Source organism: Eschrichtius robustus, chromosome 12 (genome assembly GCF_028021215.1).
Source record: "Eschrichtius robustus isolate mEscRob2 chromosome 12, mEscRob2.pri, whole genome shotgun sequence".
Classification (NCBI taxonomy): domain Eukaryota; kingdom Metazoa; phylum Chordata; class Mammalia; order Artiodactyla; family Eschrichtiidae; genus Eschrichtius; species Eschrichtius robustus.
The window spans coordinates 40,833,856-40,848,909 of record NC_090835.1 but is presented as its reverse complement, the minus strand read 5'-3'; the positions used below and the strand labels follow the sequence as shown (position 1 = coordinate 40,848,909).

General features: G+C 41.7%; 1 protein-coding gene across 2 annotated transcripts in view; it reads right to left on the bottom strand.

Moving 5' to 3' along the window:
* Positions 1 to 14,437, bottom strand: part of SCAP (SREBF chaperone) — a 93,091-nt gene extending 78,654 nt beyond the window's left edge. For both annotated transcript variants that reach the window (XM_068558320.1, XM_068558321.1), the window contains exon 1: positions 14,354 to 14,437. The gene's annotated coding sequence lies outside the window, so the exon portion shown is untranslated. The remainder of the gene's footprint in view (positions 1 to 14,353) is intronic.
* Positions 14,438 to 15,054: the final 617 nt, after the last annotated feature.

Sequence of the window (15,054 nt, the reverse complement as noted above, 5' to 3'; positions counted from 1 at the left end):
GCAAGGGATATAGTGTGCTACTTTCATGTAAAAGAAAAGAGCTCTCAGGACTTCCCTGGTGGCGCAGTGGTTAAGAATCCGCCTGCCAATGCAGGGGACACAGGTTCGATCCCTGGTCCGGGAAAATCCCACGTGCTGCAGAGCAACTAAGCCCGCGAGCCACAACTACTGAAGCTTGCGCACCTAGAGCCCATGCACTGCAACGAAGAGTAGTCCCCACTTGCCTCAACTAGAGAAAGCCCGTGCACAGCAACGAAGACCCAACGCAGCCAAAAAGAAATAAATTTTAAAAAAGAAAGAAAGAAATGAGCTCTCTGTGTAGTCGTCTGTATTATGCACAGAACAGCCCTGAACTGACACTCGAGAACTTGTAACACTGGCTGCCTCTGGGGAAAGGATCTGGTGGCCAGGGGCAAGGTGGAAGGGAAACGTTCCTGTGTATACCCTGTCGTACCCTTTAAATTTTGTGCTATGTGAATGTAGTACTGCACTGAAAAGCTAAAATTAAAAAATAATGAAAGCCTCCCTGTAGGAGCAGCAGCCTTCTACTCTGAGCTTCTGTATTTCCACACTGCCCTGTGTCCATTCTGACTTTCTCAGCCTCCCTTGATTGAGTGTGGTCCCTCTTGGGAGGTCACAGCTGAATCACCTTTGTTTCCCTAGAGCAGCCAGCACCTCATTTGGTGCCAAAAAGAAAGTCACTGTAGGTCTGTTCACTGTGCTAAACTAGTCCACTGGTGCAAACAATTCATCTTTGGGGGAAAGTTGCTTTGCAAAGTGGACCAATGATCAGGACAGGAAATTCTGCTTCTCTAAGCATCAAAATTACCCAAATAAGCCGGAAGAATTTTCAGCAGACTAAATTAACAGTACTGAAAAAAGAAAGGAGTTTCAGTTAATGAATGAAAGCCGATTTCAGAGAATTTGGAGCCTGAAAACACATATATTCAAGAGGATGACTACTGTCACATTTAGAATAATTGTGATGGCACAACAATACCCATATTGAAGGAAGACTAAATTACATTGTTTGTGATGGTCGTCACAAATAACCATGTACAAGATGCCAACCCTCTTCACAATTCAGCATCAACAAACATATTAAGGATTTTCATCCACAACGCCAGCTACCTACATTTTCATTCCCTCTTGACCTGGTTAGCAATGACTAACAAAGGGACTGAACTGACCACTGCTAAGAACATGGGCAAAGAATCTGTTTTAAAGCTAGAAACAACCCAGGAGCTCAATGGGGCAGCCTTGTCATTCCTCAAGATAGGACCTTTGGCTCAGAGATAGGGTGCCCTCAGCCTTGGTCCCAGCTGGCAGGAGCATGGCCAGGACCAGCCTCCTGCTCTCAGCCACACATGGGCACATCCAGGCCGCACAGAATGGTGGTCTCTTTCCTGGTTTCCTGACAGAAGTGTGGTCTGCTGGAAAGCAGCATGGTTCTTGATAGTTTACCCAAAAGTGAAGTTGTTACAAGTCTCTATTTTATTACTATCTCAAGAGCTTTTAATATAAATGCCACACGGAAGATGGTTCCATCCCAAACACAAAATATGCAAAAGACCTGTCTGTGAGGGGGAGAGTGCCAAAGAGAGCCAAGAGATGAGGGTCACCTGGGGCCCTTCTCCTTGTAACAGTTTTTCAAAAAACAGTGCTGGGAAAACTGGATAGTCACATGCAAAAAATGTTAACCTGGACCCTTACCTTACATCATATACAAAAATTAACTCAAAATGGATCAAAGACCTAAACAAAGAGCTAAAACTATAAAACTCTTAAAAGAAAACATAGGGCTTCCCTGGTGGCACAGTGTTTAAGAATCCACCTGCCAATGCAGGGGACACAGGTTCGAGCCCTGGTCCGGGAAGATACCACATGCCATGGAGCAAATAAGCCCATGCGTCATTAACTACTGAGCCTGCGCTCTAGAGCCCACGAGCCACAACTACTGAGCCTGCATGCAACAACTACTGAAGCCCACGTGTCTAGAGCCTGTGCTCCGCAACAAGAGAAGCCACCACAGTGAGAAGCACGCGTGCCTCAATGAAGAGTAGCCCCCGCTCATCACAACTAGAGAAAGCCGCGCACAGCAACGAAGAACCAAAGCAGCCAAAAATAAATAAAATAAATTTATTTTAAAAAAAATTAAAAAGAAAAGAAAACATAGGGTTAAAAGCTTCACGATATTCGATTTTGAAAGGATTTCTTAGGTATGACACTAAAAGCACAGGCAACAAAAGAAAAAACAGACAAATTAGAGTTCATAAAAACTAATCATTTTTGTACATCAAAGGAAACTATCAACAGAGTGAAAAGACAACTCACATAATGGGAGAAAATATTTGCAAATCATATATCTAAGCAGGAATTAATATCCAGAATATAGGAAGAACTCCTACAACTTGGCAAACAAACAAACAAACAAACAAAACAACTGATTCAAAAATGGGCAAAGGGGACTTGAGGACACGGGGCAAGGGAAGGGTAAGCTGGGAAGAAGTGAGAGAGTGGCATGGACAGATATACACTACCAAATGTAAAACAGCTAGTGGGAAGCAGCCACATAGCACAGGGATATCAGCTCGGTGCTTTGTGACCACCGAGAGGGGTGGGATAGGGAGGATGGGAGGGAGACGCAAGAGGGAAGGGATATGGGGATATATGTATACGTATAGCTGATTCACTTTGTTATAAAGCAGAAACTAACACAACAATGTAAAGCAATTATACTCCAATAAAGATGTTAAAAAAAAATGGGCAAAGGACTTGAATAGGCATTTCTCTAAAGAAGATATACAAATGGCCAAAAAGCACATAAAAAGATGCTCAACATCACTAATCATTATGGAAATACAAATCAAAACCATAATGAGATACCACTTCACACCCACTAGGATGGCTCTTATTTAAAAAACAAAAACAAACAAAAAAATAACAAGTGTTGGAAAAGAGAAAAAAGGGACTTCCCTGGCAGTCCAGTGGCTAAGACTCTGCACTTCCAATGCTGGGGCGGCTGCATGGTGAGGCCAAAAAAAAAAAAGTGTTGGTAAGGATGTGAAGAAATTGGAACTTTTGTGCACTGCTGGTAGGAATGAAAAATGGTACAGCCCCTATGGAAGACAGCTTGGTAGTTCTTCAAAAAGTTAAACATAAAATTACCATATGATCCAGCAATTCCTCTCCCGGGTATATATCCAAAGAACTCAAAGTAGGGACTCAAACAGATATCTGTACAGATATCTTTACAGATATTTATAAACAGCATTATTCACAACAGGCAAAAGGCGGAAATTGCTCAAATATTCATTGACAGATGAAGAGATAAACAAAATGTGGATGTACGTACAACAGAATATTATTTGGCCTGAAAAAAGAATGAAATTCTACAACACGGATGAATACCGAAAACATGTAAAGTGAAATAAGCCAGACACAAAAGAACAAATATAGTATGATTCCACTTATATGTAGGACCTAGAATGGTCAAATTCATAGAGGCAGAAAGTAGAACGGTGATTGCCAAGGCCTGGCAGGGAGCGGAGAATGGGGAGTTGTTTAATGGGTACAGAGTTTCTGTTTGGAATAATGAAAATGTTCTGGAAATGGAAAGTGGTGATGGCTGCACAACACTGTGAATATATTTGATGACACTGAATGCTACACTTAAAAATGGTTAAAATGGGGCTTCCCTGGTGGCGCAGTGGTTGAGAATCTGCCTGCCGATGCAGGGGACACGGGTTCGAGCCCTGGTCTGGGAAGATCCCACATGCCGCGGAGCAACTAAGCCCGTGAGCCACAACTACTGAGCCTGCGCGTCTGGAGCCTGTGCTCTGCAACAAGAGACACTGCAATAGTGAGAGGCCCGCGCGCCGCGATGAAGAGTGGCCCCCGCTTGCCGCAACTGGAGAAAGCCCTCGCATAGAAACGAAGACCCAACACAGCCAAAAATAATAAATATAAAACAATTAATTAATTAATTAAAAATAAATAAAAAAAAAAAAATGGTTAAAATGGAGACTTCCCTGGCAGTCCAGTGGTTAAGACTCCACGCTTCCAACGCGCGGGTTAAGACATTAAATTTTATGTTATGTATATTTTGCCTCAATAAAAAAATCACCAAATAATTAAAAAATACAATAATGAGAAGAGTGGATGATATAGATTAAAGGAGTGCCCTCAAGTTAATGAGTAAATGACAGACATAACTAAGTGATACATACACAATGGAATACTGTTCTCTGCTTCTGTGTATATTTCAATTTTATGATAATAAACATTAATAGAGAAGTCCTTTGTAACGAGCAAGGTCTTTTCAGAATTTATCCCTTTACAAAATTTAGCAACAATGAATACACAAGGATCCAAAGACCTAAACTTAAGACTTAAAAGTATAAAAACTCTTAGAAGAGAACATAAGGCAAAAGCTTTACGACACTGGATTTGGCAATTCCTTGGTATACGACCAAAGGCAATGGCAACAAAAGAAAAAATAAACAGACTGGACTTCATAAAAATTTTTAAATAATAAAATTTTTAAACTGTGTGCATCAAAAGATACTATCGATACTTCCCTGGTGGTCCAGTGGGTAAGACTCTGTGCTCCCAATGCAGGGGGCCCAGGTTTGACCCCTGGTCGGGGAACTAGATCCCGAATGCATGCTGCCGCTAGGAGTCCGCATGCGGCAACTAAGAAGTCCACATGTGGCAATGAACTTCCCACATGTTGCAGCTAAGACCCAGCGCAGCCAAAATAAATAAATAAATAAATATTTTTTAAAAAAGTAAGCACACAAATAAATTTTTTTAAAAAAAGATACTATCAACAGGGAATTCCCTGGTGGTCCAGTGGTTAGGCTCTGCACTCTCAGTTCCGAGGGCCCGGGTTCCATCCCTGGTTGGGGAACTAAGATCCCACAAGCCATGCAGCATGGCAAAAGAAAAAAAAAACTATCAAAAGAGTGAAAAAGCAACCCACAGAATGGGAGAAAATATTAACAAATCATACATCTGATAAGGGATTAATATATAGAATATACAGAAAAGTCCTAAAACTCAACAACAAAAAAACAAACAATCTGATTAAAAAATGGGCAAAAGACTTGAAGAGACATTTCCCCAAAGATATACAGATGGCTAATAAAGACATGAAAAGATGCTCAACATCACTAATCACTAGGGAAATGCAAATCGAAATTACAATGACTCAGTAGCAACCACTGAAAATACCTCAGAAATATTAATAGAGTAGAGCTTGCTCTGCACCCAGGACAGTGCTAGTGCTAGAGCTGCTGGTATAAAAAAACCACTGAACTATATCTAACTGGACTCCTGCTCATTTATAAACATTCAAGGAGGCAGGATTTAGCAATCTAAAGTGAGCAGGGGGCCAGTAATTTGAAACAGTGTGCAATCAATACTAGGTCGTGTGGTTCAGAATATAAACTCATAACTTCTTTCTTTAGGTGAATTAAAGCAGATCCTTAAATACACACTGCTGCTACCTTAAATAAATTTATTAGAAATCTCTTCTGTAGTTTCTTTCATCCATTTTATAAACTGTACAAGCACAAATATAAGGCAGTATTTACCATTTAAATTACGAAAAGAATTTTAAAAGGTTTTAAGGCCAAATTGAGTATATGAACTTCAGGAATATTAATAAAATGGTCAACTCTGTAATTATGATATTTACTTGTTAAATTGCTTATGCTATAAATTTTATTATTTTTTTTAAAAATACTTATTTATTTATTTATTTTGGGCTGCCTCAGATCTTAGTTGCAGCGTGTGGTCTTAGTTGCCCTGCGGCATGTGGGATCTTAGTTCCCTGACCAGGGATCGAACCCACATCACTGGAAGGCGGATTCTTAACCACTGGACCACCAGGGAAGTCCCTATAAATTTTAAAATACACATGTAAAATGAGATTTAGAAATGCTGCTCCTTTCTAGGCTCTTATTTTTCTAGAGTACACTTTCATTCCTGCCTTAGTTATTGAAGATATCTTTCTGAATCAATGTATGATGCTGTCAATGGACACTTTATCTCAAGTCATAACTACTCATTTGTATAACATTAAGAAAGTTATTCTTAATTTGAATGCTAATCAAGGGATAAAATTTTAATGTTCTGGAGACTATTTTCACATATGATTTGTTAAATGCTGGACTATATTATGAAAATGTTTTCAAGAAATCATTTTAAGTATATAGATCAGTGTTTCTTACAGGTAAAATGCTAAAATAAGCTTCCTATAATAGGTACAGGTGTTATTTTTGAGTTTTGTACAATATTACAAATTAACAACACAAAAAAATGTTTAATTTATTCAACAAATACGTTCACACAAATTTGGCAGGACTTTAGAAAGACTCTATATTTGAGAAAAGATGTGGTTCACTTACACTACATATACTGTATTATCCTTTCATAGCATTAGGTGCCTGGTACTTTAAATCTGTGACAAACCATGACAAATTTTTAAAGAGGAAGTATTATTGTAAAATGAAGAATTATGTATTTCTAAATGCTGTATTGCTGTAAATTTAACTGATAAAGCTCTGCTTATTTAGAGTTTTGAAGAAATATCCTCTCTTCAGTTAAACATTTTCATAATGGAATGATGTAAACTGAAGTGATAAACAGTATTATTAAAATAAAATGTTTATATATAAAAAAAAGAAGAAAGTTATTCTTAAAATTTATTCTCAGCAAATAGTTGAGAGCTGTACTATGTAACCACTTTCTGTGTTGATTTTAAGTGATCTTTAAAAAACTTCTTAGCAAAAAACCAAAAAACTACAAGGAGAGATACTACCTCATACCCATTACAATGACTATTATCAAAAACCCCAGAAAACGAGACTTCCCTGGTGGCGCAGTGGTTAAGGATCCGCCTGCCAATGCAGGGGACACAGGTTCGATCCCTGGTCCGGGAAGATCCCACATGCCACGGAGTAACTAAGCCCGTGCACCACAACTACTGAGCCTGTGTTCTAGAGCCCGCAAGCCACAACTACTGAGCCCACATGCCACAACTACTGAAGCCCATGTGCCCTAGAGCCCGTGCTGTGCAACGAGAAGCCACCACAATGAGAAGCACACACACTGCAATGAAGAATAGCTCCTGCTCACCACATCTAGAGAAATCCCACATACAGGAATGAACACCCAATGGAGCCAAAAATAAAATAAAATAAATTTAAAATAATAATAATAAAGCTTTAGGGCTTCCCTGGTGGCGCAGTGGTTGAGAGTCCACCTGCCAATGCAGGGAACACGGGTTCGAGCCCTGGTCTGGGAAGATCCCACAAGCCGCGGAGCAACTAGGCCCGTGGGCCACAGCTACTGAGCCTGTGCGTCTGGAGCTTGTGCTCTGCAACAAGAGAGGCTGCGACAGTGAGAGGCCCGCGCACCGTGATGAAGAGTGGCCCCCGCTTGCCACAACTAGAGGAAGCCCTCACATAGAAAACGAAGACCCAACACAGCCACAAATAAATAAATAAATAAATAAATAAAATAAAATTATTTTTTAAAAATAATAATAATAATAATAATAAAGCTTTAAAAAAAACAGAAAACAACAAGTGTTAGCAAGGATGTGGAGAAACTGGAACCCTTGTACATTGCTGGTAAGAATATAAAATGGTACAGCCTCTGTGGAAAACAGTATGGTGGTTCCTAAAAAATTAATCATAGAATTACCATCCAGCAATTCCACTTCCATACTGGCCCAAGAGAACTGAAAACAAGGACTTGAACAAATATGTGTATACCCATGTTTATAGCAGCATCATTCACAACAGCCAGAAGGTGGAAACAATTCAAATGTCAACAGATGAATGGATAAACAAAATGTGGTATATACACGGAATATTATTCAACCTTAAAAAGGAAAGAAATTCTGATACATGCTACGACATGCTTGAACCATGAGGATATTATGCTAAATGAAATAAGCCAGCCATAAAACGACTAATACTGTATAAGTCCACTTATATGATATACTTAGAGTAGTCAAAATCATAGAAAGTAGGATGGTGACTGCCAGGGACTTGGGAGAGGAGAAATGAGGAGTTATTGTTTAATGGGTACAGAGTTTCAGTTTTGCAAGATGAAAAGAGATATGGAGAGAATGGTGTTGATGTTGAAAAAAAATTATGAATGCACTTAATACCACTGAACTGTACACTTAAAAATGGTTAATATGCTAAGTTGTGTATTTACCACAATAAAAAAAAATGGAACAACAACAAAAAAGAATTAGTACATAGGAGGGGGCAGGGGAAAGCAGGGCTCAGAGGGATTCAAGTGTACAAAAAAAATGAAAGGAAATAGATGAGAACATAGATTTGGCTACAAGAATATAATCACAGTAATGTTTAGAATAGAGATGAAATGTGTTATATATTTTATGGGAAAATTTGAGAGAAAGAGCAAAATATCTAGCTGTAAAAAAAAAAAAAATGTTATAAGCCAGAAGTAAGGTTAATACAGAAAGCACAAGCCAGAGGACTCTGAATATAAAAGAGACTCTGAGCTCCCTAGGGGCCAAGGCAAAGAGGGAACCATTCTGACACAGTTCACAGTATGGTTTAATCAAACCAATGGCCCAATGGTTCAGAAGAGGCACGACCATTCCAGGCACTGGACCTAAAGGAAATTTCTAATTGGCCTCCAGATTTTCTTGGGGACTTCTAATATAGATCTCAACGCAAGCTGATGGGGCCACGCAAAGTGAGTTTAGTTAAAACAAAAACAAAAACAAAACAACTGGAAGGAGGTCAGAAATATGCTGCTTCCTAATGATCCAGTTTCATCCAAAGACAAAACACTGCTAGAACAGGTACACTGAAGCATGTTCCAGCACAATCCCATGGATGTCCTTTACCACAGTTGAGCTCAGGATAGCTTTTGGGAGGTGAAGAATTCAAGATTATCCTGCCTGACAAGAATATGAGATGCAATGTTCTCTACTGCCTGCTGAAGGAAGGCAGGGCTTGATGTTTCTAACAGTCACTGTTGCTGGGGTGACAACCAAGAATAAATGTCAAACCAAACCATGGCTCATACCTGAAAGAAGGTAACTAATCACCCCATGGAGATGAGGTGGCATAAATACAGCCTGGTAGAGGGAAGGAGTGGGTAGGCCAGCTTGGGGCAGATCATGAGAGTGGGGAGCTACTGAAGATTGTTGAAGAGGAGAGAGACCACGATTGAAGACTTCCTGAGTGACAATGCAGTCTTCCGAAAGGTGCAAACGAAGCCCACAGCCAAACACAGCAAGCTGGGTTGGACAAGGCTGCTCAAAGAGAAAGTCATTGGAAAACATAAAAATAAATGAGAGAGGACTTCCCTGGTGGTCCAGCGGTTAAGACTGTGTGCTCCCAATGCAGGGGGCCCAGGTTCAATCCTTGGTCAGGGAACTAGATCCTGTGTACCGCAACTAAAGATCCCGCATGCCGCAACTAAGACCAGGCGCAGCCAAATAAATAACTAAATATTTTAAAAATAAATAAATAAATGAGAGCTCATGTTTTTAAAAATCCAAAAATGTTCTAGAATAGTTTTATACATGAAAAAATGTTCACACAATAACAGAAAATGGATACAAAACAGTATGATCCCATTATACAAAGAGAACAAGAGAATGAGCAAGAAAGAAGCCTGAGAAGAAGCCTGCTAGTGGTTACCACTGGGATTACAGACAATTGAAATCTGTGCGTGTACATGTGTGTGTATGTGTGCGCTTGAGTGTGCGCCTATTAATTTTTATTCAACCTGGGTGACTCGAATTAAAAAAAAAAAACTCTAATTCCTCAAGAACCTTAGAAACTGCAGGGAAAACAGAAATAGCACTATAACTGAGAATACAATCTTAATTATGACATCATCTAAAAATAAAAAGGAAATTGACTAAAAACAAGAGCCAGTTATGTACAGATCTTCTTCAATTTACAATGGAGTTACATACTAATAAACCCAACCTAAGTTGAAAATATTGTAAGTCGAAAATGTATTTAATACACCTAGACGGCTGAACATCATAGCTTAGCCTAGCCTACCTTAGATGTGCTCAGATTACTTACGTTAGTCTACAGTTGGGCAAAAGCATCTAACACAAAGCCCGTTTTATAATAAAGTGTTGAATATCTGACGTAACTTAACTGAATACCGTACTAAAAATGAAAAACAAAATGATTGTCTGAGTACAGAATGGCTATAAGTGTATCAGTTGTTTACCCTCATGATTGCATGTCTGACTGGGAGCTGCGGCTCGATGCTGCTGTCCAGCATCACGAGAAAGAGTATGTACCGCGTATCACTACCCCAGAAAAGATCAAAATTCAAAATTTGATGTATGGTTTCTACCGAACGCATGATTGCTTTGGCACCGTCATATCGTGGAAAAACTGTAAGTTGAATCATGATTAATTCGGGGATCAACCGTACTTGGCAAAACTATACTATAAGACTAACTGATGCTGGGGACTTCCGTGGTGCTCCAGTGGCTAAGATTCCGCACTCCCAATGCCGGGGGCCCGAGTTCGATCCCTGGTCAGGGAACTAGATCTCACATGCTGCAACTAAAGATCCCGCATGCCACAACTAAAAAAAAAAAGATTCCGCATGCCGCAACTAAAAAGATCCCGTATGCCACAATGAAGATCCCGCGTGCTGCAACTAAGACCCGAAGCAGCCAAATAAATAAATAAATATATTTTTTAAAAAAGACTGATGCTGATGAGATTCAGAGTGAAACATGAAAGCACTGACATCGTGCTCTGGTTTTAGAGCCATGGCTCTCAAAGTGTGGTTCCCTAGGCCAACAGTAGCAGCACCTGGTAACTTGTTTGAAATTAAAATTCCAGGGCCTACCTCTCACCTACGGATTCTGGAGGTGGGGTTAAAACAATCCCTCCAGGTAATTTTAATTCACACTAATGTTTGAGAACCTAGTTATGAAGTAATGATAACTCATCTGGATAAAAACAGCTTATGTAATTAGGAAAACATTTCTTGCTCAAAACCCATTCTGTTATTTTAACCTAAACTCCTGAACAAACACTAATCTATTCAATTGTGAAATGATAAGCTGGAAGATGACAAAGATATTTTTTAGTTAGGTATAATTCTGGAACTGCTCATTTTGAAATAATGTACTAACCACTGCAGTGGAATGAACTGAAGAATCTAGTTTGTAAAAAGTGATAAGGAATCAACGTATTTGGAATTTCAATATTTAGATGATTTGAAAATACTCTAAGGTTGGGAAATAGTGCAAATATGACTATTACAACTGCCATATTTGCATAAACTGAATAGTTTAGTCTCTCTGGCTTCAGACTGAATTAACATGTTTAAAATAGAAAAGGTTCAACAACAAAATTTTAACAACTTCTTCTTCTTTATTTATTTATTTTTTTTGGACGCACTGCGTGGCTTGTGGGACCTTAGTTTCCTGACCAGGGATTGAACCCAGGCCCTCAGCAGTGAAAGTGCAGAGTCCTAACCACTGGAACGCCAGGGAATTCCCCCAAATTTTAACTCTGAAGGGCTTTATCAGTCACTATAGTGTCAAACTTAAGAGCGGTACTATATTTGAGACATAAAGACTATTGAAATACCAGATCCTCTTTCATACTCGGACTGCAATTTCTAAAGTAATTTATAATTGGTTATTAATATGAAATACCCTTTCTCTGATTATGTGGAATTACACTGAACTTCACTAGACTTCCAACTTAGGAACAAATGGGACAAATAACACTTCACATATTTTATGAATTCAGAAAATGCTAAATATCAAATAAACCAGTGGTTTCTTAATATTTTTGATTATGAATCCCCAACAACAAAAATTCAAGTACATATCCCCAATATACGTATACTTATACATAAATTATATATATGTGCTACTGTGATAATACGGAGTATACATTATAAAATACAAAATAAAAATTAAATAAGGCTGAAATAAACACAAAGATTCGTTTTAATTTTTTTTCCTGAGACCCACGTGCACCCTTGATGCTTACACACCCACACCCCTCTTTGGACTCTACTGCAAAGCTGCATGGCCCAGCAACCCTGCAAACATTCTCAGGCAGTGCCCCTGACCACTCAAGGGGAAGCTGTCAAACACAGTGACCAAATGAATGTCTCCTTCCTGCGGAGTTCCACCATCTCTGACTCAAGTCTGTGACACTGGGTTCCTTCCTTCACCCCTAACACCCTCCTCTGCTACCTTTCACTTGGTAGGCAGTGGAGAAGACTGTGAAGCCAGCAGGTCCAAGAACAGCATAAAAGCATGGACTCTGTTTTCAGACAAACCTGGGTTTCCACCTGGCCTCAGCTTCTAACTCACTAGGTGACCCAGGGCCAGTCAGATAACATCTCTAAAACTAATCAGTTAAGGAGGTGATAACAGTGTCATCGTCCCTGGTTACTATGAAGATTAAGTGAGATAAGCTGTTATGAGAGCACCTAGCACAGAATCTAGACAGCCCAAGTGCTGGATAAATATTTTACCCAGAATTATTACTTCAGGCGGCAAAAGAAGTCACCTGGACTTTGCTTCAGTGGCCAACTCAGGAAGGGAGCAAGTTACAGTGGAAGTAGCTAGGTGGTGCAGTTCGGCAGACCTGGTTTGAAGGCCTGATCCCCAATGCCAAGCTGGGTGACACTGGCAACCCAGCTTCTCTATGAGGGGCAGTCTTATCTGTTTAATGGGAGCGATGACACAAACTGTACATGAAGTACCTATCGGAGCCGGTAAAACTAACACTGGTGGCCACCAAATGGCCACCGATGGTGAGGGTAAGCAAATAACACATAAACCTAAGTGTCATTCCAGGGTCCTTGGGACACATTCATGTATACACTAAGACAGTAAGCATCCCCTAAAGTCTACCACCAAATGTTAATAAATGCATGTGTACTGAACCCCACAGGTATGGTTCATTTCCCAAGTGGACAGTTTACTTGTTCATATGTGACCTCAAGCAATTCACAATCTTTATGCCTCCATTTTCTATGCATAAACTAGGAGTAGTAGACTTTTTATACCCACCTCCCGACAGTAAACTAATCTAGACGATGGGGGAGGGGAACCTAAACCAGTGATTATAAAGCACATGGAGACCTCTGGAGAGGTGCTGTTTTTGCCACAACAGCAAAAGAAAAGAGCGCTCTCAAACACCAGACGCGTTCATTAATAAATGAGAAATAATTCTTTCAATTTCAATAAATCACCAAAAGAATGAGTGTGGAGATATATTTATACATATTTTGTGGTTTTTACATCGTGTGCCCCGGGGGAATGCTGCATATGTGTAAAACACCTAAAACCTAAATTCTATCAACATACATTAAAAAGATATAGGTCGTCAATTAGAGGAACACCTAAAATACTCTCAGACACCCTTGACCCTGACTCCCTTATAAAAGCTTCAGTCTTCAGCACAATACCCTGAGATGGCAGCACAGCAATAAGGACACTGCATAACCAAACTTCACAAACGTTTGGTCAGAAACACACTCAAAGCTAGTATCATTAAAGAAACCTTTACTATGTCGTCCTCACAAAAATTATTACAAAATCCCCAGAAGGAGTTTAGTCACCCAGCTCTGTCACCACAGAAGGTGGGGCAGTGAGTGACACGAAACAGGGCAAACTCCTGCCAGGAGGGGACTCACTGCTCCCCTAGGCCACGAGCATTTCCACCTGTACAACTACCTACGGCTCAAACAGTCTGGATCCCTGGCTCCCTGCAGCTAATGCTATTCTGACGTTAGGATCCTGCATGATGAACGGAGGTAATAAACCACCTAGAGTAAGAGGCAACCTCAGTGAACAATGTTTAGGTCTGAGCGAAACAGAAAACTAAAAACCAAGCAAAACCCAGCAAAGAAGCTACGTGTTGCCTCTCAATCAGATCTTGCAAAAGAGGCAGGTGCGGACAGCGTGCTCTCCTCCGCACTCCGGAAAACCCAGACAGCCCAAAAGCAGGTTCTAGAACCGGCAGCTTCCCAGGGGACGGCGGGGCCAGGGGGCGCAACAGCGCGACCCCCTCTCAGGCCAGTGGTCCCCGGGGCCAGGGGGAGGGCTGAGGGCGCGCGGTTGGCCAGGACGGGGGCGCGGCCAGGGTGGGATTGGGGACGCGGCAACCCGGCCCCCTCTCTGGCTGCAGTCTCTCAGCCCGGCCCGCACGGCTGCTGGACAGCGCCCACGCCGGCGCGCCAGTGCCCCCGGCGGCCCCCATCCCGGAACTCCCCGGGCCGCGCAGCGGGAGGCCCGAGCCGGGCCCGGGAGCGGACGCTGTGGGGACGCGCTCAGCGGTACCTGTGGCGGCAACAGCTCTCGGGCGGCGACGGCGGCAGCGGCGGCGGGGACGGGGACGGGGGCGGGGCGCGGCGTGCGCGCTCCCGGCCCGCGCGGTCCGGGCGTGGCGCCCGCCCTCTTTCTCCCGGCCGCCAGGCGCCCGCGCAGCTCTCCGCCCCTTCACCTCTCACCTCCTACCTTTCCCCTCCCGCTCCCGCCCCCACCGTCCTTCGCATGTGCTCCCAGTGGCGCGCGCATGCGTGGTCGAGCCCCCAACTGCGGCTCCCGCTCGCCCCCTGGTGGACACCGGTCACACGACCCCTGGGGAGAGGTCTGGGGCGGGGCGGGGCGGGGCGGACCGCAAAGCTGGGACAGAGCCTTGAGTAGAGCACCAGAGCTTTTAACAACACGTTCCGCGGAATTAGCAAGAGGCTGCCCATGTTCCCTGTTTCATAACAGCGAAAAATTAAAAGCAGCCGAGATATACAATAAATGCAGATGGGTCGAATAAATTATGTCCATAAAATGGATTTCCTTAAAGTCTTTTAAAAGGGTAAGATTTATGAATACTTAACTAATGTGGAAAGATGTTCTTGAAAGAAGGTTCAAAATGAGCTGTAGGGTATAAGCTTTTCTGTTGAAAACAATCCAAGAAGGGTCTGGGGCGATGCTGATGTATGGTCGGTGGATATCTCTGGGTGGAGGATTAGGGTGTTAGGATT